The following is a 27,619-nucleotide window of genomic DNA, read 5'->3' on the forward strand; positions in this document are numbered from 1 at the left end:
TGATTAGCAGAGTTGGTGATTAGCAGATAGCCACAATTGAGAAAGATTGCAAAGAGGGAGACAGTGCAGCCTGTTTCTGGTGTTTTCTTTCTCATCCTAGATGGTAGTACTCTCACGTTAGTTAAGGAAAATAAATCTAGGCGCCATCGGAAAAAGTTTAACTGCGCATCTCGAACACAAGGGAAAGCTTCATGTTCGATTCTTTACAATCGACTCACAAAGTAAAATAGCGAAAGATAGACGGAAAGTAATCTAAATAGATTTAGCAAGAAAACTGTCGGGAAGTTGTGTGTAGCATTAAATTATGCGTCTTAGTGTATCGTATGTGCAAGAGGTACAGGGTAGCCTGTGGTAGTGCCCTTCACTATGAACTATTTGGTTTCAGTAGTAGTACAGCTGTCATGAGGTGCACTGATAGCCAATTCAGAGGTACTAGAGGAGGAAGACTTGGGTAAGCAGCTCAGTATAATGTCCCTAAGCCATGACAGTCAGAAAATTCAGCTTCACTGCAGGAGACAGTGTTTTACTTACAAGGTAGTGATAGGGTGATATGGAAAACTTTAGAAGGAGATGTGGAATTGTTTAATGCTCCTGGACCATTACCAACAACTCTGATAATTCACCAAGTGATTCACTCTGGTAATAAAGTGCCGGTGCCAAAGAAACCATTAACATGTGGACTAAAACGTTTCTACATCCACAGTAGTATTCAACTATAATTTCGCTTAAGAGTTTGGACACCGTAATCTTCGTAAAGTTCTGCAAGAGAGTTCGATCTTCACGAACTAATGTATTGAGCCCTGAAATTAGGAGGTTGAAACGACGAGCAATTCTAGCACATTGGTGGACGCTAAGATTAAAGTATGAGGAATCATGTTTGGGTAGAAGACGATCGTATTGTAATGTTGTGGGCGGAAGAGGGAAGCATGTGTCCGCAGTAGGAGCTGCGGATTGTGTTCTATCAGTGCATGGCGTGGAGTGTTTCGATGAATACCGCGACTATGAAGTTACAATATAATCACGTTGAACTGCTTCATAATGCAGACTGGCATCTCACAAGTTTGCAAGTGGAAATGCAATGTACGCAGACTTGCATCACATGTTTGCAAAGTGGTCCATTTTTGTTGTGTCGCGTGGACTGTGAACTCAACAGACGAGCAAATTGGATTATCAGTGCAAATTATTGTATCGGCAGTAATAGTGAAAATTATCAGTCGTTACAATGAAGGGACAGATGCACCAAGCTGATCGCTTTCTTATAACAGTACAGACTGTGAAACTGAAGTAAAATATTTAAATTCGTGTCACGATCTATTACTCCAAGTAACAGTAATCGGAGAGCCATGGTGATTAACAGTGATTCCATATGTCTGCGAAGTGAATTTTTCCTGATGCACATCGTGGACCATGATCTTTAAAGTGCTTCACGAGTTACAAGTGCAATGGTTTCGGTCATATGTGACGTTTTGGATGAGTGAAGCTAGTCTGCTCTTAGTCGTAAAGTGGGACAAGTACAGCAGCAATCATTAATCCTAGATTAATGATTTAATGTAATTAAAGGACTCACTGACACTGGGTGTGTCCTTGCTTTTGTGGATTGCTCGAAGTAGTATGGATAGTTACGCAATTCCAGCAACCATGTCATTGCGTAAGTGTTAAGGGGTAAACAGAACGGAGAGCCCGATAACCTACCACTGTATCAATGAAAAAATGCCGGAGTACGCTATTACATGACATGAAAATGACACTGAACCTGATTTAGGGGATAACATTTTGCTATTGCTTCTTCTGAAGTGGCAATCAGTCATGCAGCGTTATGTGGCTTATGGGTGTGAAGGATCCGACAAGCCACCTAGCCCCGTGAGGGTACTCATGGTAACGCAGACGACTGGAGCCGAAAGTGCGCGTGTCAGAACATGTTATCTCTCCAGACGAATGGAGAAAATTGCAGTTTGTTAATCCTAACTGTCATCAATCCGCAACATAACGTAGTTCTGTGCTGACGAGGGTTTACTGTGTAAGCAGCTCCAGCGTGGGTGACGTAGTCGTATTAGTGAGTATACGTAGCTAAGTATTACGAGGCCCATTGTGTTATCCGAGCAGGAGATGGAGGCAAGCGAATTAGGGAATGACATGTCGCAGAAAACTATCGGTAGTGGACCCACAAGCGAGATGTACAGCAATACGTAAAGTAATTCATCCTCCGTCTCGTGGAGGAGGACTTAGTTAAATACTCCACCTGGTCAACGACGGTTAAGAATGAACTTACTCGAAGAAACAAATTTTTCTTAGAAATTTTCAGTCCCAAGTGACATCCTAAATAATCCGTGGGAATTGAACATTGTTCACCTGTCGTACCCGGACTGCTGTCAAGCTGTTGATACCAGGCATTCGTGTAAAAATCGCCTCTGTGCCTATACTACAACGATCCACTGCTGGTTGGACCGCGCCAAACCGGCACTGAGGCGAACGTTGATAACCTACGGTCACGACCACGCTACTTATCGTAGACATACACAATTTTTTCTTCAGGTTACTGCGGGACTGCGGTGCTATGGCGGTCCACAGTGCTAAGGCTCAGATCATCGCCAATATTCAACGCCACCTAGAGGGGGTTGTCATCCGCTCGAGAACGCAGGACACGATAGCGAGCGAACGCCCGTCTATGTTCCACGTACTTTGTGAAAGTAAACGACGCCAAACGAGTGCTGATACGCTTCACGGAGGATGGTTGTCGCCTCACCACGCAAGGAGACATAAGCACAGTGAGTTGAATAGAGCTGGGAATAATGATCGTAAAACAAACTCGCAATCTGACAGCACTGGAGGACGTCTCTGTGACACTTTAGCCGCACGGATTGGCCGCGACGTTTGACCCCATGTCATGGATTGCGCGGCCCCTCCAACCGCAGGTTCGAGTCCTCCATCGGGCTTGGGTATGTTGTTATTAGCATAAGTTACGTTAAGTTGTGTGTAAGTCTATGGATCGATGACCTCAGCAGTTTGGTCCCTTAGGAATTCACGCGCATTTGAACATTTAAGGCACCGTCAGCCCGGCGATGGAGGCGGCCGTGATGGAAGAAATTACGGAAGAAGAGGTGACCGATGCCATTAAAAAATGATCTGTAAACAAGTCCTGATAGGCTCCCCTTGGAATTTTATCGAACTTTTCACTATTTATTAGCCATCCGATAGACGGACACCTATAGCGGAATACTGTCCCCGAAAGTGGCGCTCCCAGCGGCCGCTGAAGGGATGATTTCCTATTCACCAACTGGCTGACGGATGCAGAACTACCACCCGCTGACGCTATTGAATTGCGACTTTAAGATTTTTTCTCGACTGTTGACGGCGCTGATAGACCAGACCTTACAACACGTTATTTCACCCGATCAAAGTCATCAGGAGGCGACAATAATATTCAAACAACACTGACTTGATGCCACTGGCGAGGGCATGTCGTCTGAAGGGTGTGCTAGCAGCAGTCGATTTCAGTCAAGCTTTCGATAGCCTGGACCACTTCTATTTGGAAGCGGTCCTCCAACACATGCTATACCCACAGCAATTTTTCACTGTCGTCTTGCGACTACTCCATGGCGCGACATCCAAGGCGATCGTCAACGGCCGAGCTACGATCGATACGCCAAGGCTGCCCTCTGTCCACTTTACGCTGTGGCCATGGAACCACTCTTATGTGGCCTGCGCCAGCGATTAACGGATATGACGCTACGAGCGTCAAGCGTAAGCTGACGACCCGCTGATTGTCATCCGCAACGGCGACTACACTGCCAACGCAATGAATTGGACTGCTATTTATAGCATGGCCACTGGTAGTCTTATCAACGTCGCAAAATCAGTGGCTATGAGTATCGGGGTCGGACTGCCTGAGGACAGCGTCACCCCCTTACAGCGAAAACACACTTTGAAATGCGTTGGCATTTCATAGACGACATACGACGAATCGTAGCTCACAACTTTCGACAACTTTTACGAAATGTTCGGACTGGAATATCCAACAACCGCCTACGAGCACTGGACATCGTCCAACGGACCCAGTAGGTCAACAAATATGTAGCGTCACGCATTTCGCACATCGCCCAGATATTACCGATGCCGTTGATGTTAGCTCGCCGTATACTGGCGGCTTTTGGGGCACTCGTGAGTTCAGGAATGATTTTCAAGATCAAATATGAGACGCTCACCCTTCCCCCGGATCGCGGAGGGCTTGGCCTTTATCACGATCATGACAGAGCGGTCGCCCTATTTGTGAGCGCGTTAGTCAGACTATGGCAGCAACGAGCGGACAGTCTGACGAGTTTGTTACTAGAAGAACTGGCGCCGCCCTTTTGTCGCCCCTGTGCCGATACACCACGTCCCCTCGTCACTCTTCTACATCGCTGTCTTTTACCTCTAACACAGTTACGTTCGACTTGCCTCACCAACGACTGATCTGGCGATGGCAATGACGGTTTATCGCGCCCTGAAGCGTAGACGACCCAATAACATAGTGCAAAGGAAGCACCCGAACGTCAGCTGGCGAGTAGTGTGGAGGACGATTCACCACGTGACACTGGACACCGTCGCGACGACGATGTGTTGTATCACTGTCAACGGTAGGCGCGTGACCAGATCAAGGCTACATGCGATCCATATGGTGGACTCAGCCATGTGCACGAGCTGTGGCGTTTGTAACACCTACAACGCCTCTCGGTGTCAATAAACCAAAATAGCTCCCAAATTAGATCCCATGCCCTCGAAATATAAATTCAGAAAATGTCCCAAGCCCCTCCACTAGTAGTAATTTACGAAATAGAAATAAGAGACAAATAGAGGGAGATTATAGTAGAAAAATAATAGAAAAAGAAGAATTTTATTCATAAATTTTGTAAGCATGGGAGGGGGAAACCATAGAAATGGTTAAATTATTAGTTATTCTTATATATGAGAAAATCATTAAAGTCACAGAACGTAGGTCTTGAACACGACTAGGAATCATAGTTAGTGACAGTTTATGGATATTAAACTGGAATCATCTTTTTATCGAAAGTGAAAGAACATTGTTTAGTATCTCTGATGTTGACGGGATTCCAGATTAGATACTTATTCAAAGAACCCCTTTGATCGTGTGAATGGACTGATTTATTAATAATTATTGTTAAATACAATAACGTGTTAATTTGAAACTGACTATTCGTCTTGAACTTTACTTCGATTTAGATTCATAAATGATTAGGTTTCGTGATTTTCACCAAGAATAAACTGCAGACTAGTAACTGAAACAAGGGAACGGGAATCTATTGAAAACAGTAGTATTAATTTACTTTTGGTTTTTTCCTTCATAACTGGGAAGGCAATACTCACTGGGGTTAATTTAAGAACTAGCCGGGATAAAACAAAACCCCTCAATACCAGTCAATGTATAGATTAATTAATATTTCTACTTTCATGCAAGATACGGAAGACGGGATAGAAAAAGGGACGCTACAAACGTATATGACGCCTTATAACGTGGGGCTCGATCAGAAGACGAATTAATCAAGATTTAAAGCTGTTACAGGATTTGAGGCCCGAGAATCTTAGGAAGAAGAACGTCGTGCGCTATTTTTTTAACAGGTCTCGAGAAACGCAAGTCTTTCCAGTTGCTGGGGGAGACGACCGGCAACGCAGAGGACGAGTCAGCTCAACCAATAGGCGACGACGCTGGACTTCGAGTCTACGAGTGCGCAGCCAATCACTTCGCCGCAGACCTACGGAACCGCGAGACCTCACTAGAGATTACCACGCAAAAGAATCTCAGGTATTAAATTTTTTCTAAAGAAATCTTAATAGGTGTTGTTTCTTTGTGTCACCTTGATAATAGTGTCGTAGTGTAGGAAGTGTGTATATTTATTGAAAAATCGTGTGACGATTTATATTAATGGCTAGACGTAGGAGAAATAGATTGGATGATATGGAATATTTACCATTCGGTGAACACAATGTTCAAAGCAATGTGGTAGAGGGACTAGACCCGGGATTAGATCCTGTTGATTTGCAAGAAAGTATTCGTGATACCGCTCATAATGTAGAAACAACTGACGATGTGAATGTAAGCATAGTATAAGCGCAGGATACAGGTACTGTGGTTGGAGATAGTACGTCGCAATCTAATGTTACCGATACTTTGGATGCTAGCTTGTTAATATTCTTACTCAATTTAAAGATCAATTTGTTAAGGAAAGTAGATTAAAAGAAGTGGAGCGTTCAGCGAGAGAAGCTGAGCTTTCTGCTAGAGACGCAGAGCGTTTCGCTAAATAGGAGGAAAGTATTTCTGCTAGATAAGCAGAGCGTTTGGCCCAATTAGAAGAGAATATGTAAAACGAAAATAAAAATTAGCCGATAAATTGGATAACTTAGACTCAGATTTTAAGAAAAGAATTGAAAAAGTCCAAGATGACGTTCACGAGATTACTGATACCTTGAGCATTAAAGTTACGCATTTAGAATCGAATCAGGATCAGATCGTGAAACATGTTAACAACTTCGTAAAAGATGTCAATTATTTGACCGATAGGATGTATAAATTAGAATTTAATACTAAAGAAGCCGTAGACAATTATTTAGATGAACAATCTAAGGGCGCTAAAGAAAGATTAAATGGTTTGAAGAAAAATCTTCCAGGATTACTAAACAAGCCTCTGATATTGTAGATGATATTCAGCGGTCACGTCAGGAAATTATTAATTATTATAAGCAACAATTTAAATTAAGAAAGGAAAGAGCGTTAGAGGAAGTGTCAGAACAACATTTAAATTCAAATTCCAAAGTTCCTAGTAATGAAATTCGTGACGAGGGAACGGACAGATTGGATACCGGAGTGATGCAAACCGATATCTTTTCTGACCAAGATTTTGATTTTAGACCGAAGAAACGGGTGAAATTTGGTGGAGAAGTGATTGAAAATGATGTAATGTCTGGCTGGGATTCGGAACCCCGAATGTAGCAAGGTTATTTATCTAATTTAAAAATTCAACCAGTATCTTTGAAAGTAAACAATTCCCCACGTTTGCAATCGAGACAATTAGCGTTCAAATACATCCTGAAGTATTCATTAACAGCTTTAAGAGAGTATTTCCCCAAGGATGGACAGAAAAGGACAAAATACAGTTTATTGTCTCTAAAATGGTTACAGAAGCAGCTATATGGGCTACCGACGCAAGCGAACGATGTTCATGTCACGAATGTGAAAGGCTATTTCTGGCAAAATTCTGGTCGTTTAGCAAACAAGAAAGAATACGAAATGAGGTTTATAATCATGAAATATTCAATCCTAAAGTGTACTCTTAGGAATTATATTGAAAAGTACATGAATAAGACTAAATTCCGGTATAATCCTATTTCGTTTAGGGAAGTAATAAATTTAAGATCTAGATTGCCGATTTATATTCGAGAACGTCTAGTAACGGTGCCGCGTGACGATCTTGAGTATTTTTTGTCCATGGTAGATAAAGTAGACATTCTGTTAGAAGATGCTAGACATCAGAATATTAACAATAATTAATGTCAATTTAACGTAGGCAGTGGCAATGGCAACAACCTTAACTACAACAATAAGAACTTCGCTCGGGGAAACGAAAATCGAAATGGGAATAATAATATTAATCAAAGGGAAAATTTTAATTCCAGGCAAAGGGATGGACCTTCTTTTGGTAACAATAATCCAAATTTTGGTAACAACCATTATTACGGTTCTAATAATAATTTTGAAGTCAGGAACGGTAATAATACATCGAATGATGTCCAGAATAAGAAGCGTAGATCTATAGAAAATCAATCACAAAATTTTAACGGAATGCACAATATTTCTGCACGGTCACGTAATCTAAATGTACAATGGGAGGAACCATATGTGTTTAATGGTAATAGTAATTTCAGAACCAGTATGAATAGTACTGACAATTCGATACCGTTATCCGATAGAAAAGGTTTTAATAAATCCGGGGCTTTAGGTAGCGGTCAACATACTCTGAGAATAGTAGAAGTACAAGACGAACCCAAACTTACGACTGAAATTAGGGAGTTAAACTGAATCCAGTCAACTTAGGCCTTCCTCGATTGGCTGGAGGGAATCGAGAAGGCAAATCGTGTGATACGTACATACTCCGATATAATAACGGGAAAGATATCCGAGGAGAACTGTTAGAGGAAAGACACTGTACGAAGACCAATAAAGAGACTATTATCCAAGGTGGAGGTAAAGATTGGGGAAATTCCTGTGCAGATATTGATAGACACTGGGTCCTCAGTGAATGTCATGATTTACAGTTTCTATAAGCAGATTTGTCGATGTAAAATGACGCGGACTTTACCGGTATCTGGGTGAATGATCTCTGGGGCATTTAGTGCTAAAGCACAACGTGTTAGGATGCAGGTTCAGGTTGAGATTGAAATACAAGATGATCGACTAATAAGCGACTTCTTGATTATTGAGAAACTTTCTGTAATGTGTATTTGGGGTTGGAATTTCCTAAGAGATCACAGCGCTATCTTGAATATTAAAGAAGGTACGTGTAAGTTAGAAATAAGCGATAAATTTGTTGAGTTAAAGTTCCTGAAAAAATTTGATGTTCATGGAACGTACTGTAATATCTATAATATAAGATGTTTGAATGACATTTTACTGCAAGGTTGTGATGATCATTGCGAGGCTCATACAAATGATATCAGTGACAATATTAGTAATGATAAAGTATCGGAATCAGAATATCTCGCGGATTTTAAAAAGGAAGATTTATCTTCCGTGTTAAGGAAGTTCAAATCCGTTTTTAATAATAAAAAACCTGGAGTAATAAAAGGGTTTGAATATAACATAAGGTTTTATCCGCATAAGAATTTTTGTAGAGGAAATTACTCAATACCTTGGTCAAAAAGAACACGTGTTCAAAAAGAGATTAAAAAGATGCTGGAATTGGGTATTATTGAACCGTCCAGTTCTGAATAGAACGAGAATGATCCTAATACTATTAGAATTATCAGTTTTACAAGTAGAATTCTATCAGCGTGTGAACGGTCGTATAGTACTACCGAGCTGGAAGTTCTGGCCGTTATCTGGTCGTTGAAGAAATTTTGGTATTTTGTTTCTGGTAAAAAGATTACGGTTTACTGTGATCATCTAGCAGTGTCATTCTTGTTATCCAGTAAAATGTTACATGCCAGGTTAACTCGCTGGGTACTACGGTTGCAAGAGTATAAGATCGATGTAAAACATGTGAAGGGTCCAGACAACGTAGTAGCAGATGCGTTGTCCTGATTACCTAAAGGTTTAAAAGAAAATAATTACGACAGTGAACACAATTTAAATTATTTTTAATTAGATCAACATCTTATTAAAAGGAGTTTGATGAAATGTGTAACAAAATAACTTAATTGCAATGTGCTGATAAGAAGTGGGGCAATATAATACGCTTTTTGAAACAAGCGAGTAACGTGAGTGGCAATAAATATCAGCTGATCGGAGGGACATTGTACTATCGTAAAAATGCAGATTCCAACTATTTAATATGCATACCTACTGAATGTTTGACTACGTTTATTTGGTATACTCATTTAGTTTTGGGACATGCAGGTGTAAAGAAATGTGTAAGCGAATTATTAAGATATTGTTTTTACCCAGACTTGAGAAAACATGCGGTACAAATTTTGTCTAGATGTGTTTTATGTCAGAAGACTAAGGTAAGTAATGTCAGTAATAAAGTAGAATTACATCCTATCATTCCGTCTAGACCACTGGAATTGGTTTCGTGTGATGTAATCGAGCCGTGGCCGATTATGAAGGGAAATTTTCTATATGTGATAGGTTTCTACGATGTGTTTTCGAAATTTATTAAGTTATATCCTATAAGAACTATAAGAACTAGGACTTTAAGACCTATGTTGAGGATATTTGTGAATAAATATATTTATGATGTATGGAAACCAGAAAGAGTAGTTACAGATAACGCATCATATTTTATTAGTAAACGTTGGAAGCAAGTGATGTCCGAACAGAAAATCCGGCATACCTTCATCTCCAAGCACAGACCACAAAGTAGCCCGATAGAGCGGGTATTTAGAGAGTTGAATAGATTTATCAGGGCTCAACATTTCGGAGGACCATGTAGGATGAACTGAAATGTTGCAAATTTTCGAAAATACACATAATAACCTACCACATCTCTCTAAAAATTGAACGCCTAATGAGGTATTTCTAGGTAAACAGGATTCCATATTATCTTTACGTATTTTTCACACTTTGAAGCACGTTTGTTGTGTCAATTTGAAGAACATTAATCGTAAGAAGGCTTTACCCATCAGAAACTTCATAAAAAGAATTTGTTGAAATAATATTATTGCGAAAAATCTTTAGATTTTAATGAGGAATGTTTACAGATTTACTTGATTATTCAAAATAGATAAGTGGTCTTGTGATGAGGTTTCTTGAGGTTGCTATTAGGTTAAAATATGATGTTATCCATAGATGGATTTTTAATATAGGAATGGTAGAATTATAAGGATTACGCTGGCTTTACGCCTGAAGGTAGTTGAGATTCAAATCTTCAATCATTATTTATTTATTTAAGGGATACGAAATTCTAGTGTATAATGTAATGACATCTGTCAACTTAGTTACTGTATTAAGTTTCAATACTTAGCGAAGACAGTTTACGCTTATCATAGTCCTTGGGGGGGGGGGGAGGGGGGGGAGCGGGGGCGGCGGCGATGTAACACCTACAACGCCTCTCGGTGTTAATAAACCAAAATAGCTCCAAAATTATCTCCCATGCCCTCGAAATATAAATTCATAAAATGTCCCAAGCCCCTCCACTAGTAGTAATTTACGAAATAGAAATAAGAGACAAATAGAGGGAGATTATAGTAGAAAAGTAATAGAAAAAGAAGAATCTTATTCATAAATTTTGGAAGCATGGGAGGGGGAAACCATAGAAATGGTTAAATTATTAGTTATTCTTATGTATGAGAAAATCATTATTATAGTCATAGAACGTAGGTCTTTAACACGACTAGGTATCAGTGACAGTTTATGGATATTAAACTGGAACAATCTTTTTATCGAAAGTGACAGAACATTGTTTAGTATCTCTGATGTTGACGGGATTCCAGATTAGATACTTATTCAAAGAACCCCTTTGAAAGCGATCGTGTGAATCGACTGATTTATTAATAATTATTGTTAAATACAATAACGTGTTAATTTGAAACTGACTATTCGTCTTGAACTTTACTTCGATTTAGGTTCATAAATGATTAGGTTTCGTGATTTTCACCAAGAATAAACTGCAGACTAGTAACTGAAACAAGGGTACGGGGATCTATTGAAAACAGTAGTATTAATTTACTTGTGATTTTTTCCTTCATAACTGGGAAGACAATAATCACTGGGGTTAATTTAAGAACTAGCCGGGATAAAACAAAACCCCTCAATACCAGTCAGTGTATAGATTAATTAACATTCCTACTTTCATGTAAGATATGGAAGACGGGATAGAAAAAGGGTCTCTACAAACGTATATGACCCCCTATAACGTGGGGCTCCAGACAACGATGAACACCGTCTTAGCTATCTCGAGTCTACAGCAGTGTAGTACTAGTGAAGCAAATGTCAGCGCACTTACTTCACGTGACACCGAATCATATGGAACCCAAGACTATAGTATTCCCGGGTGAGACGTATTGCCCACGCACGAAAACTAATGCCGTGACCTGGCTTCGTCAACATGCAGTGCATTCTGTTATTGTAGATTATCTGTCTTGAGCTGACTGCAATGTAATTAAAAAGAATTACACCAGACGCGTTTCGCTTTTATTTATAAAGCAACTTCTGTGGCATTCTGTGAATTGAATACATACGTAAACATAAAAACGTATTATGCAGTGCATTACTTATTTCAAGACGGCACTAAGGACACTTCAGACTGTTTGAACTATTTGCAGGAACGACATTGCAAGATCCTCCGTAACGCGAAGTATCGACAATATTTCTCCAAATATTTGTGGAGTGCGTTCCACGACCCTCCACGCAGCTGGATCATCACGGATAAAAGAGGCTAAAATCAAAATACAATGACAGAACACTACACGTTACAACATGGGATCTCCCTTGGTCATTGCGAGAACTCATACCAGGATGATAAAGCACATGGAGAGATTCATTGTGACCCCTAGCACTCTGTAGCAGTATTTGTCCCCCTTTCCTCTTTTTGTCCCCGGTGCGAAAAGGTCTTCACAGCTTTTGTTTCTCATCCGCTACAAGCTGTAGTACCGGTTGATGGTGATACTGATTACACGCTTAGATTTTATTTAATGGATTACTTTGCCTCACACTTCGCTCTTTCTTTTTGCCTTTTACTTTTCACTTATGTGCGTCCAGAATTCGACGCAACGAGTGCAGTTATTAGTTTCAGTTACTTACTGCCTAAAAAATAAAGAATTAAATGAAGTAACAAAAAAGCTCTAAGAGATCGGATTCGCATTGAAAGCGTTGCAGGTTCGACTCCACCTAGAGGAAAATATTTTTACGCTCCTTGGCAATGCGAACACTAATGACATCACAATTAACCTCAACATCGTATAGGTTATTTTATCAATTTATATAAGCACACAGGCATAGGATGAAATGCGGGACTGCAGATATTTAAAAAAGGATTGTAGTTAACGCGTACACGGGAACTTCGTGTTTGTAAATCTATACTTCCATTCTTTTGCAACAGATCAATTACATGTACAGGGCTGATATTCAACAAAGAAACGGGAACCAATTTTGACCACATCTTGTGCACGTTATAAACGCTGCCTTTTTGCAGTGACAAGGTTTTTTTAATGTTTCCATAGAAAAACTAACTTGATTGGCATTTTGAAAACGGCTTCTTTCATCGCACAGTCCAGAGGCGAACTACGCGTAACGCAGCATGTCGCTGAATACGTGCGAGGATAGCTTGTGTTGTATAATGGAATATAGTTTGATGCAAGCTTCTCGGGAAGTGATTTCTTCTTCTTTCTCGACGACCTGAGTGCAGTTTTGACATCTTTATTAGATTTTTACCTGACGATAAAAATACACATCGCATGGTTGCACTAGTGGCGTAAATTTGGGAAGAATGACGTTGATAATGCACGGCGGCAACGAAAATCTTCTGCCACAGCAGGATTTTCCTCAGTAGTAGCAGTCTCTCTTTCGAACACAAATTTTGTAACCTTTCTCTGTCGGAAATTATGCCTTTGTTTAAACATCTGGAAACGGTCTCGCAGCGGCAAGTGCCCGTTGTTGCGAGTTTCTAGTACTGGCTTACTGATTACAGCTCCTTGCTTCTATGAAGCGATCACACGTTCAGGAATCCATGGTGTGATGACGCATATGCTTCAAGCGAGATGCACTTTTTCTTGGCAGGGCTCCATTTTGAATGTGTTTTTGCAAGATTAACCGCCACTATTTTGCAATCCAGTGGAACGGTTTCTGGATCATCTTTTTTTACCACCTTCCACATCTGCATATTCACATTCTTCGGTGAGGTCATAAAACCGAATCAACTCCTTGTCGCACACAACCTTATATTCGGATAAAATGTCTAGTCGGCGATGACAAGTCTGCGTCCTCTCCTTGTTAGGTCGGTGCAGCTGAAGTTCTTCGATATCTTTTCCATGAGTGTGACTAAACTCACTGTACATGATTATTTGTCGTGTTTGTACCTTATGGACCATTCACAATCCCAAGTTTTCAAGATAATGCGCTTGTTTTAAAGACTGGCGTCCCATGCTGATGTTGCACACATAGAAATAGAAAATTACCCATACAGAAATGAAAATGTCATGTGGCTAGGGCCTTCCGTTGGGTAGACCTCTCGCCTGGTGCATGTCTGAGTTGTCGCCACTTCGGCAACTTGCGTGTCGATGGAGCTGGAAATGATAGAGAAAACACAACACCCAGTCCCAGAGTGGAGAAAATCTCCGACCCAGCCAGGAATCGAACGCGGCTCCTTTGGCATGACACTCCGTCGCTCTGACCACTTTTTTCTTTATTAAAACAACCAATAAGTACTTAAGCACAAAAGCAAAAAAATGAAGTGCTGGAACTGTTTCAACACGAATTGTATCCTACAATAGACTGAACAGCACATTTCAATATAGTGCCATTTGTAAGCTTACAAAATAGAACAAAATATTTAACTGACAATAGCATCTCCAGTCCAGTCAAAGACATAGAACCAAAACGCAAACTTTATATATATATATATATATAATTGACTGTCTTAACTAGAATGGCAGTTCTGTCAATTGATTCACAACCGTCCAAACTCAAAGTCATTTGGAGCATACAAACGGATAACAAAGACATGCACAGGAAGGACAAATAAATGAAAACGTCATATTGAAGTTAGTAACACCATTCAGAAGTCGGGAGCAGTCCTAGGAACAGATGTAACCCCTTATTCGTTGTGTATTTTGTTCGCTAAATAGTCTTATGTGAGTTGTGTCCTTACCGGCGTCGAGAATTACCCTACGCCGTGTTTTTCAAAAATTATGTCTAACATGTTAGCAAACATCTTCCTGAAATTTGGGTAACGTTTCATCTTCCAACGTGCCATTCTCATGTAAGCCCCGAAACTAATTAGATTATTTTCACTATTGTGGATGATGATATATGTCACAAACTGTCCTAACAACCACATCACGCTGTTGTTCTTGGTAGCGGGAAAATGTTTCGTGTCCGGCCAGAGCAGGATGTCGTTACAGTGGCAGGCTGGGCTGCTGCGGGTAATCAGACCCAGCCTCTGCTGAACCCAGTTCCAGTTAATGAGATGGCCGCTACAAGTGAAGCGATGGCGTAAAGTGTCGACCAGACCACAGCGGACGCATTTTTCACTGTCACGTAAGCCGACTTGATGCAAACCTTTCATTAGTGGGTTTACCACTTTATACCATGTGGATGCCACTTCAGCAGTGTGAACGATTAAACTTGCGTTGTCCCAAACTGCCTTCCAATGAACATTCTGATATTTAACTTGAATGAGATTCCGGACTATCGGAGATGTCCATTTTTTTAATAACAGGTGCGTTGTCGGTAAATCCTGCGTGAAATAATGTCCAATATAGCTTACTTCCAGAAAAAACTGCTTGACATGTAGTTTGTAATGCATTTTACCTGTGGGTGCATATCGGTGGGTTGTAAGGTTCGAAAGAGCCAACTGGTTACGTTGAGAGGTTCCTTGTCCAACAAGTGGGTGATTCGTTTAATATATAACGCAGTACACTTCCGGTTAATGTCAGGCATGTTGAGTCCGCCGGCCTGTCTGGAGGACGTCAGCGTGGTGTATTTCACTTTGAACAAATGTCCTTGCCAGATAAATCTATTAGAGAGTTTCATCACGTTTTTGGCCTGCATCTTGGGGGCTGGAAATATTTGGGCCAAATAGTACGCTTTACGGAATATATAACTCCTGAGGAGTCGTATGCTTTGAAGAATGTCAACGGACCGCCAGTTGTTTTCATAGATGGCACCTTGAATTTTATTGGTGACCTGCTTCCAATTTTTTGCATTCATTTTTAGCGGGCATTTGTCGATAATCATCCCAAGAGTTGTGTGTGTTTCGACACGCTTCGCCCAAGGTATAATAACTGCATCGAATCCTCGAATGTTGACAAAGGTGCATTTATCGGCATTGATTTTAGCACCGGAAGCACAATAGTACTCGTCTACCGCGGTCTTGAGGGTTGATACGTCTCCGTCGTTGCGCAGTAACACTCCAACGTCGTCGGCGTAAGCACGAACCACGAAGGACGTCCCGGCGATCGAGAGGCCTGCACGTTTGTCATGAATAGAGCGTAAGAGCGGCTCGAGTGATAAAAATATCATGGAGAGAGGGCTCCCCTGCGGCACTCCTCTTTGGACCTCGATGGGTTGAGTAAGCTGTCCATTTACTCTGACTGATTGTAATGCCCGTGACGAAATGTTGCACACAATTAATAACCCGCTGATGAAAACCACACCGCTGCAGTAGCTGTAGGAGGTACTCGTGGCGGACGCCATCAAAAGCCTTGCAAAAGTCCATAAACAGCAAGGCGAGATTCACGTTAGTGACTGACGCTATTGCTATTACATCTCTATATTCCGAAAGGGGCGTCATAATAGTGCGACCAGGGAAGCATGACTGATGGTTGTGAATCACTTGCATCATTAATGGAGACAATCTGCTGTTGAGTGCTCTGGGAAAGGTTTTGTAATCAAAATTGAGTAAAGTAATCGGTCGGAAGTTATCTGAGGTTTTTCGGTGTTTGCTTTTTGGTATCAATACAATTCGGCCTTCCTTCATTTCGGCCGGCACGTCACTCCCTCACTTCATTGAGAACATCTTTAAATGCGTGCCCGATTATTGGCCAGAAACGCACATAAAATTCCCGTGGCAAACCATCAGTGCCAGAGGATTTATTCGATGGCGAGCCAGAAATCATTTCAAGGACATCGTCTGGAGCAAAATCGTGTACCACCGCCGAATTGTCCGCAGGCATAACTACGGTGGGCAAAGCACGCACGATGTCGCCGCCGTCATCACCATATGCATAGCATTGCGAGTACAGATCCGTGAAGTACCGGTACACTGCAGTAAGCATATCACTCTGTGGGGTCAAACTGAGTCCATCTCTGTGTCCAGCTCCGCGATAAAAGCTCGCTTGCGATGGGCACGATGTTTTATGAGGTGATACAGCGATGCATGTTCGTCCTCTTGAAGCGATTTTGCTTTACATCTGATCTTCAGTCCTTCATCCTGCGTTCGCTTTATGTCTATAACCTTCGCCTTTATTTGTTTGATGGTCGCCAGCTGCGTGTTGGTTCGTGACGCAGTCGCATCGAACTCTCGCAGAGCTGTCTGGTAAAAATCCATCGTGCGTTTGGCATCTTGCGCCCGTTGCCAACTGTTGTTTCTGAAGGATAATCGCATTTTCCGTTTGACCACAACATTCCACCAGGCTATCTTGCTCGGATATCTGCAGCATTGATTGAGACAATCCGCCCATGTCGTGGAGATGACATCTTGCAGCGCGGCATCGGCGAAAATAGGAACATTTAGGCTCCACGGAATCCTATGCCATTTAGTGTGCTGTTTGGCCAGATTTATCGTGACCCAGAGGGCCCAGTGGTCGGAGGAACTAGCCGCAATGACATTGGCGTCCAGAATATGTCGGCAAATGCTCTCAGAGATGTACAAACGGTCTAGACGGCTACATGCGGTGGTGGTCAGGTACGTGTACTTTACCAGGGTAGGAAGTTTTAGTTCCCACACATCCTTCAGCTGCAGGTGACGCACCAGATCATGTAGTTCCCTACAGTAATTAAAGTTTGGCGATTGGTCTTTCCTGTGGATCACACAGTTGAAATCACCACTAATTATCAACTGGGTTGGGTTGCGAGGTAGCAAGTATATGATGTCTTGCTTAAAGAAGTTAGCTCTTTCTGATTTTAAGGTCGTTCCAGATGGAGCATAGATACTGACGAGGGTGACATTAAAAATTTGGCAAGCTATGCCTCTACCCGAGTCCAACATTTCGAAATTGCTCACTGGGATTACGTCTCGGGATAGAATGGCCGTACCTGTACCCCCGTTCGCCACGGTAGTTAAGATTGTTGCAAATCCTGATACATGAAAACTTAAAAAAGACACTTCCTGTAATAGAACTATATCAGCTTCGGACTCCTAGATAAACTGTCGTAGCACTATTAATTTTAAATCTGTCCTAACTCTATTAATGTTTAGGGACAAAAACTTATAAGCTTGACCCATGATCGTCCGAGACTTGTGGGTGATGGGAAGCTTAGGAAGCCCAGTCCATCTCACCGTCGGACTTCGAACCTACATCCGCAGGTTTTGTACCAGTTTTTGCGCCGCCTTTACTTTTTGAGTTACTTCCAGCCACGGAGTCCTTTGGTTTAACTTTCTTTTGCCGTCGCACAGTCGTCCGAAGTGTCATAGAAGACGGGGCTGTCGGCGAGTCATGGCTGTAAGCAATATGTGAAAGGCCTTACTTCGGAACGGGTGACGGCAAGTCTGAAGATGCGGCTTCAGTAGGCTCACTGTGTTTGTATGGAGCCGCACTGGCTGTTTGTATACAGGCGTCCGGTTCCTCATGTTTGGAAGCAATTCCGAGGTGGCGGCTGTTTATGTTATGCTCTACGCCGCGTGCATCATCCGCTGTGTTTACTAGTTGCAGTTGACTGCCGCCTCTTGTGTGTTGACCATCTGTGGCGAGTCGACAAGCCGCATCGGAACGGATTGCTGTAAACACTCGACTGCCCTCGTATTGACACTTTTTTGTTTCGGGAGGTTGAATGCGTGTCCTGTGGAGGCCCGTGGCTCCGCGTCATCGGTTTGATTTTTTTACTACCTGGTCACCGGAACTACTACCATCACTAGTACGGCGTCGTTTGTTACCGACAGATAATGCAACACCGGTGGCTAAGGGGTGACTGGCCACGGGTTTTTGAGTCAAGGGTGGGAAGTTGCCGTTACTGAGATCGTTGTCCTCTGACACAGATACACTCGGTTGGGAGTCAGTCACAGAAGCCATCTGATGAGTTAGGACATCAGCCAATGTTAACCTCTGTCGTTGTTGCTGATTGTTTGGAAGTACGACAACTCGCCGTGGGCAATCACCACGTAATTGGCCACACATGTTACAGATACAGCAAGTGCCTACTTGTCCATCGTAAATGACATGAGCCTTGTAACCGCAAACCATTATATAGGACGGGATATTGACTTTAACGGCCATGTCAACTGAGCGAACCCCACTATAGCATTGGAGTTTGTGACGGCTCGACAATTTTCGTTTCTTATCTGTCAGATGTCACCGTATTTGGCGAGGACATCTCTAAGAAAACAATTCTCAACCTCAGGTGGCAAACTGAACACTCGCACTTGTCTATAGTCAATGTCAGTGTTAGTTATTGAAACTGTACTCACCGACTGACCATGATGTCGGAACTCTGCTTTCCCACCAGTATTCACAAAAATTTTCTCCAGCTGTATCTGGTCTAAAAAATTCACAAAGAAACAGTATTCCGCCGTGTCATAACATGCTGTGTGGACCTGGTCAGATGCGATGCCAATAACATCTACTATCCAGTCATGGATTTCTAGAGAACTCAGTTGCACATTCCTGGAAGATTTCTCAAATGCAAAACAGAGGATATTCTTACGAGGTACACTAGGAGCCGACACTGCACTATATAAACGGCCGAGGCCGCTGTGAGTGAATTAAGAAGCTTATGTAAGACGGTAGTGAAGAAGCACTGAGAATACCACAGGTAACAATCCAATAATTATTATACACACGGCTTGCGGCGCTACGACTACGTGGAAGTACCAACACGTCCGGTCGCTGTCGCTTCCCAACCGGAACTGCTCCACTCAGCTATCGGGGCCGGTAATTGTGACGTCAGTAGTGTTCACATTGCCAAGGAGGACAGAAGTATTTCCCGCTGGGCGGCGTGAAGCCTGCGACCCTTCCAAAACGAATCAATTCCTTTACCGCTGTTTTTTATCTCATTTTGTTCTATATTTTTCATTGTATTTGTTCAGGCTGGACGTCCGATGACACCCATTTAGCTTCTTTGTTGATCCGCTCATTCATTTTGTTACAGAGAACAGGTAACATGCTGAGCTACCGTGCCGGCTCGCTGAACCAAACGCCGCTTCCTAAACACATGATGATAGATCCGTATCAAAATTACTTTTATTTCTGTAATGCTTGGCTATCTGAAGTTCCCACTTGGGGCACTTTCATGTTCACCACGCCCTACATGTATCACGAATTTGGACGAATTCAGCGATGACGAGTAGGCACCTCTCAGTGACAATTTTATGTAGCGGTCTGTGAGGGAAAGACGATGGAGTAGGCAGTTTTTGTTGTGTGCTGTGTGAAGCCTCGAAGTATTAGATTTAGTTACGTCAATATTGTAGAACTTGGAAGCGGAAGTCTTCATGCAAACAAGGTGAAGATGTTAAATAATTATGATTTTTGTTTTTGCCAGCGCGTTACTATAGATTATTCGGTCGATAATTTGTAAGCGTTGAGCAACAACAGAATGTACGTAAACGGTTCAGATAAAAAGGCTACTTAGATATATGATTTCTGTAAAGTTTATAAAATTTGTTAACAGAGTTATATGCAATTTGATGATTTGCATTTGTACTGGTTTAATGAGGTTAGATAATACTTGCAGTTTAAATCTTATTGTTTATGAATCAATTGAGTAATGTAACTTCAATTGCCAGATTTTTTTTAAAGCCAAACTTAACTTGTAATATAATTTTGCTAAAAAACTGTTAGTAATTCACCTTAATCAGTATCGCCTCCCTGTCCAGGTCATATTTTTCAAAGAAGTTCGACTGCTTTAAATGTTCTCGGTTCTCAGCCAAAAGAGTTTCATGTTAATTTCAAAGTGTTACGGCTAGGATTGCACATTGCTCAGCCAGAAGCAATTATATTTTTTGTTTCTCATGAGAGACCAGAATACATCGCGTTACTCCGTTGCTACTTTAGAGGTAAGACAATTTAATTACCCAATCAATTCCTATTAAGTTTTTGTTAACAGTAACACAGTAAGCACACCACTTGCAGTTATAACTTGCAATACGATTATTCGAGTTCAGTACCCAAATTCATTCAACGTAACCTTAAAAAGTTTTTATAAAAATAAAGAACGTTACAATATATAGTGATAAGGAAAGACCGCATGTTTCTGCTGTGATATCCAACCTAAGTTCATCCAGTACATACCGGTATAGTTGTTTCCACATCTTATAACTGGTTTTGCCTTTCAGACTACAAATTTCACTTCAACTGTGAGTAAAATATTTAATATTAATTCTTTTATATAAAAGTACTACAATATTGTTGTACTATACAATAATTAATCAACCAGTACTGCACTTATTAAATAACCATACACAGCACTCAGCACATTCATGTTAAGCATTTAAGTCATATAGAAGCTTAAACTAGCAATAGTAATAGACAGCTTTGGCCACAGACAATTTTCCGATGCAACAAATATTTCAGTCTGCAACATGGCGGATACTGCTCTGGTTTTGTGCAACCAACAAGGGAAAAGTGCTTGTGACGCGATTGTAAATACGAAAATCGGAACAACGTCAGGAGGAGTAAAAAGTACATCTAACATGGATAGTACACTCCTGGAAATTGAAATAAGAACACCGTGAATTCATTGTCCCAGGAAGGGGAAACTTTATTGACACATTCCTGGGGTCAGATACATCACATGATCACACTGACAGAACCACAGGCATATAGACACAGGCAACAGAGCATACACAATGTCGGCACTAGTACAGTGTATATCCACCTTCCGCAGCAATGCAGGCTGCTATTCTCCCATGGAGACGATCGTAGAGATGCTGGATGTAGTCCTGTGGAACGGCTTGCCATGCCATTTCCACCTGGCGCCTCAGTTGGACCAGCGTTCGTGCTGGACGTGCAGACCGCGTGAGACGACGCTTCATACAGTCCCAAACATCCTCAATGGGGGACAGATCCGGAGATCTTGCTGGCCAGGGTAGTTGACTTACACCTTCTAGAGTACGTTGGGTGGCACGGGATACATGCGGACGTGCATTGTCCTGTTGGAACAGCACGTTCCCTTGCCGGTCTAGGAATGGTAGAACGATGGGTTCGATGACGGTTTGGATGTACCGTGCACCATTCAGTGTCCCCTGGACGATCACCAGAGGTGTACGGCCAGTGTAGGAGATCGCTCCCCACACCATGATGCCGGGTGTTGGCCCTGTGTGCCTCGGTCGTATGCAGTCCTGATTGTGGCGCTCACCTGCACGGCGCCAAACACGCATACGACCATCATTAGCACCAAGGCAGAAGCGACTCTCATCGCTGAAGACGACACGTCTCCATTCGTCCCTTCATTCAGGCCTGTCACGACACCACTGGAGGCGGGCTGCACGATGTTGGGGCGTGAGCGAATGACGGCCTAACGGTGTGCGGGACCGTAGCCCAGCTTCATGGAGACGGTTGCGAATGGTCCTCGCCGATACCCCAGGAGCAACAGTGTCCCTAATTTGCTGGGAAGTGGCGGTGCGGTCCCCTACGGCACTGCGTATGATCCTACGGTCTTGGCGTGCATCCGTGCGTCGCTGCGGTCCGGTCCCAGGTCGACGGGCACGTGCACCTTCCGCCGACCACTGGCGACAACATCGATGTACTGTGGAGACCTCACGCCCCACGTGTTGAACAATTCGGCGGTACGTCCACCCGGCCTCCCGCATGCCCACAATACGCCCTCGCTCAAAGTCCGCCAACTGCACATACGGTTCACGTCCACGCTGTCGCGGCATGCTACCAGTGTTAAAGACTGCGATGGAGCTCCGTATGCCACGGCAAACTGGCTGACACTGACCGCGGCGGTGCACAAATGCTGCGCAGCTAGCGCCATTCGACGGCCAACACCGCGGTTCCTCGTGTGTCCGCTGTGCCGTGCGTGTGATCATTGCTTATACAGCCCTCTCGCAATGTCCGGAGCAAGTATGGTGGGTCTGACACAACGGTGTCAATGTGTTCTTTTTCCATTTCCAGGAGTGTATTTATACAGTCGCTAAACTAAATTGTTATTTTGTAGAATACAGCTGCAGCATCCAAAATTTCGCTATTGTAACGATGTACTTAGAGAAAACTAAAATGTGTATTATGCCAACTGAAAACACTTTAAAGCCTCAAACGTATATTGGCATAAATGTAGCTGCATTAAAAAGTCTAGTTCCTGTATTTCTTAAATAATAAAGATGCTAAGTCGTTATGTGAACAGATAACATAACGTTTCAGACGCATCGTTATGTGGTGTTGTGCCACAGTATTCCAAGGTACAGGAGAGTGGTAGACTGTCACCCAATGAGAATTTCTATGGGCAAAAAATGCCTTCCCTTGAGTTAATCAAACTACCTCATTTGTGGACTTGTCATCCGTCTACATCTACATCTACATCCATACTCCGCAAGCCACCTGATGGTGTGTGGCGGAGGGTACCTTTAGTACCTCTATCGGTTCTCCCTTCTATTCCAGTCTCGTATTGTTCGTGGAACGAAGGATTGTCGGTATGTCTCTGTGTGGGCTCTGATCTCACTGATTTTATCCTCATAGTCTCTTCGCGAGATATACATAGGAGGGAGCAATATACTGCTTGACTCCTCGGTGAAGGTATGTTCTCGAAACTTCAAGAAAAGCCCGTATCGAGCTATTGAGAGTCTCTCCTGCAGAGTCTTCCACTGGAGTTTATCTATTATCTCCGTAACGCTTTCGCGATTACTAAATGATCCTGTAACGAAGCGCGCTGCTCTCCGTTGGATCTTCTCTATCTCTTCTATCAACCCAATCTGGTACGGATCCCACACTGCTGGGCAGTATTCAAGCAGTGGGCGAACAAGCGTACTGTAACTTACTTCCTTTGTTGTCGGATTGCATTTCCTTAGGATTCTTCCAATGAATTTCAGTCTGGCATCTGCTTTACCTACGATCAACTTTATATGACCATTTCATTTTAAATCACTCCTAATGCCTACTCCCAGATAATTTATGGAATTAACTGCTTCCAGTTGCTGACCTATTTTGTAACTAAATGATAAGGGATCATTCTTTCTATGTATTCGCAGCACATTACACTTGTCTACATTGAGATTCAATTGCCATTCCCTGCACCATGCGTCAATTCTCTGCAGATCCTCCGGCATTTCAGAACAATTTTCCATTGTTACAACCTCTCGATATACTACAGCATCATCCGCAAAAAGCCTCAGTGAACTTCCGTTGTCATCCACAAGGTCATTTATGTATATTGTGAATAGCAACGGTCCTACGACAGTCCCCTGCGGCACACCTGAAATCACTCTTACTTCGGAAGACTTCTCTCTATTGAGAATGACATGCTGCGTTCTGTTATCTAGAAACTCTTCAATCCAAACACACAACTGGTCTGACAGTCCATATGCTCTTACTTTGTTCATTAAACGACTGTGGGGAACTGTATCGAACGCCTTGCGGAAGTCGAAGAAACACGGCATCTACCTGGGAATCCGTGTCTATGGCCCTCCGAGTCTCGTCGACGAATAGCCCGAGCTGGGATTCACACGACCGTCTTTTTCGAAACCCATGCTGATTCCTACAAAGTAGATTTCTAGTCTCCAGAAAAGTCGTTATACTCTAACATAATACGTGTTCCAAAATTCTACGACTGATAGAGATATAGGTCTATAGTTCTGCACATATGTTCGACGTCCCTTCTTGAAAACGGGGATGACCTGTGCCCTTTTCCAATCCTTTAGAACGCAAAGGGGTTCAAAGCCCTGTGGCGCCAGGTTCGAAAAGTGAACACTGAAGCCCTAGAACGAAATGAACGACGCTACAAAGGGCAGACACCTTACAGAAATTACGCGTTGCTCAGTGGATAATGCTAAATAGTCCTCACACACTTTGAGCTGAAAAAGACGTTTTTCACATTACAAATGGCCTATTGCGTTATCAACTCTTGTACTATGATAAGTAGTTAAACAAAGCCCTGTTTTATTGATCATGTGCCTTATTATAGATATATTCATGACCCAATAATTAAAGTCTGTGACGCAGGCTGACTTCGGAAATAAGGAAAGGAAATATCACCCACAAGACACTGTACCGAGAAATTGGCAGGTATCGCTTGTGTAACTGAATATCAAACAGAATAAATATCACTTGTGAATTTCTATGAAAACTACAGAATGTAGATGTGGTCAGATAACAGAACACTGTGCGATGGGATGGCTCCCCTGCGCTTTAAATTACAGTATCTTAATCAGAAAATGGTTAATTATTGTTAAAGCTTCATTCAACAAATTAATAATAATAATATGGTTCGAAAGACAAACTCTGCAGCTTAATGTAAATATTTTACGTCAGTGGTTGAAAAAAGTGAAGTGTGGACAACAGTAACAGCCAGAGTCCATATGGTTATGAGTAGCAATTAAATTAGTCTGTTCCCACCACACATGTGTCTAATCGTTGCAACCGGCTAGGACGCAAAATCCCGTAACTGCAACAGTTCGTAACTACGACATATTTTCGAAGCCTATTAATGAAGTTTGCTCACAGGTGACGACATCGCTGGAATGGCGACTACCGTACATATTACGACATTAGATCAAGCCGACACTAAGTGTGCCGAATCAGCATATCAGCGTTGCGGCAGCAGCAGCTACGTGAAGGCAGTGCCAGAGACATCAGGACAGTGACGGAGTCTGCACATCTACTGTCCCGTGTCTCTAAGTCGCTTACACGTAAGCTTCTATCTCTCATTACTCTCAAACTAAGTATTGACAATGATTACATTTAGCACAATTTGTGCTAAATTTCACCAGTCCGTCTCCCCTTACATTCATTTCGGCCAATCCATCTTCTCAACAAGCGCGTTAGCGCAGTGGTTGAAACACTGGATTTGCATTCGAGATGACGGTTCGAATCCATGTCCGACCATCCACATTTAGGTTTTTCGTGGTTTCCCTCCAAACAAGCGACGAATTGTTCCTTTGAAAGGGAACGCGCCTGTTTCCTTTTCCACCTGTCAAAGGATCCAAGCTTGTGCTCTGTGCCTAATAACCTCGTCCTCGACGGCATGTAAAACCTCCATTGCATTCCACCTATTCCTGTTTCCTTTCTCTTTCGTTTTTCCCGCTACCGAACAGCATTCCCCTTATAATAGAATTTTCGTCTCCCTTAATTCCCTGAATATTTTCTTTTCTTTCCTCATACATTCTTACAATCTCTTCATCATCTGCAGAGCTAGTAAATGTTGGCTTTGCATGTATCTTGGCTACGATAATGCAGTCAGTATCATTTTCGTAGCAGCTTCTCCACATTCCTATTCATTTATTCTTTGTTAGACCTTCTCTGGTTTACCTTTATTTGAATTTACATTGATTTGTACTTACCTGATCAGAAGTTCTGCCTTTCCTTGTTCACTGTGCTGTACTCACCTGCGATGTGAATCTATTTTACGGTAAGTAACTAAGACTGCTTCATTACTCCTACAGATTTCAGAAACAGGGGCATTCTGGAAGCTGAGTGAAACCAAATTCTTTGTTCTATCTTGTAACTAAGTGCCAGTACGCCACATAGACGTCAAAAGGACGTAAATTAATATTCCGGTAAGTTCTGCAGGGGAATGGGGGGGGGGGGATTTTTGTTACCAAGAGATGCGAAGAGGCGTAGTTGTACCAATGAAAGTTTGACACAGCACATTTTTTTTTTCTCTGGGTAGCCTTAACAGTCCTGCATACAGGAGCAGCTGTACGGTTAGTAAATTTCATCATTTGCTTACGGCAAATACACTCATGTTCAGAAAAAAGCAGAACGTCTTGAACGACTAAAGTAGACGTTCATATTCACAGCGCATGTACAATTAGCAATTTTTACAGGAATGATTAGCCCTTCTGTCACCTCGGTTCAGCATGTGCCCTTTGGCCTATTAGGCTATGGTCCGCCATTGGCCCTGATAATTTGTCCCACGCTTGATGAAGACGCGTAAAAGGGGCGAATGGCGTCCTGTGATGTAGCCATCCATGTTGCATTCATGTTTCCTAAGTTGTTCGGCATTAGGTCAAAGCGCTTCACCCGTTCTCACACCAAATTCCACACATTTTCGATATTCAACAAGTCTGGTGATTTGGTAGACCAGGGCAAAAGGGTGACATCCTGTGACACCAAGAAGACACGCGTTCGTGCAGTAACATGTTGTCGTGCATTGTCTTTTTGAAAAATGGCGTCTGGGGTGTTGTGCAGAAATGATATGGCTACGGTTCACAGGATGCCATTCGCGGAGGTCACACTGATCACAGTGCCCTGGACACGCACCAGCGCGGGGAAGTGGACGACGCGCAGGTAACTCACGCCTTAATAAACGGCGACGGGCTGTCAACTCCAGTGTACGATGTGTTACACTGTTGCACGACAGCCCGCATTTCGTGGTTGTGCGGTAGCGTTCTCGCTTCCCACGCTCGGGTTCCGGGTTCGATTCCCGGCGGGGTCAGGGATTTTCTCTGCCTCGTGATGGCTGGGTGTTGTGTGATGTCCTTAGGTTGATTAGGTTTAAATAGCTCTAAGTTCTAGGGGACTGATGACCATAGATGTTAAGTCCCATAGTGCTCAGAGCCATTTGAACCATTTTTTTCTTGTTCCACGATACCCGAGGGAGACGGAGATCTGACCAGCAATGTCATTTGGTTGAGGTGTCGGGGATGGTCTGTGTGGTGCGACCTGACCCATCTCGTCATGTTCTTTCGCCTACCGTGAACTGTTCTGCACACATCCGTTGCACTGCGAAACACTTCGTCCAACACTAGCAGCAGTATATAACGCAGAACAAAGCTCAGATGAGGCGATAATATGCGAAAATGCTGTTTCGAGTGCTACATGTAAACGTAGTGAATGTGTCTGGTTCTGTTTTGGACACACTGTCACTGTCAGAGTAGTCGTTTGGTTCATTGAGCTGAAGTTGGCAATAATTGTTAACTGTGTTGTACACTCTGGTGGATACAAG

Source organism: Schistocerca gregaria, chromosome 5, assembly GCF_023897955.1.
Source record: "Schistocerca gregaria isolate iqSchGreg1 chromosome 5, iqSchGreg1.2, whole genome shotgun sequence".
Taxonomy (NCBI): Eukaryota; Metazoa; Arthropoda; class Insecta; order Orthoptera; family Acrididae; genus Schistocerca; species Schistocerca gregaria.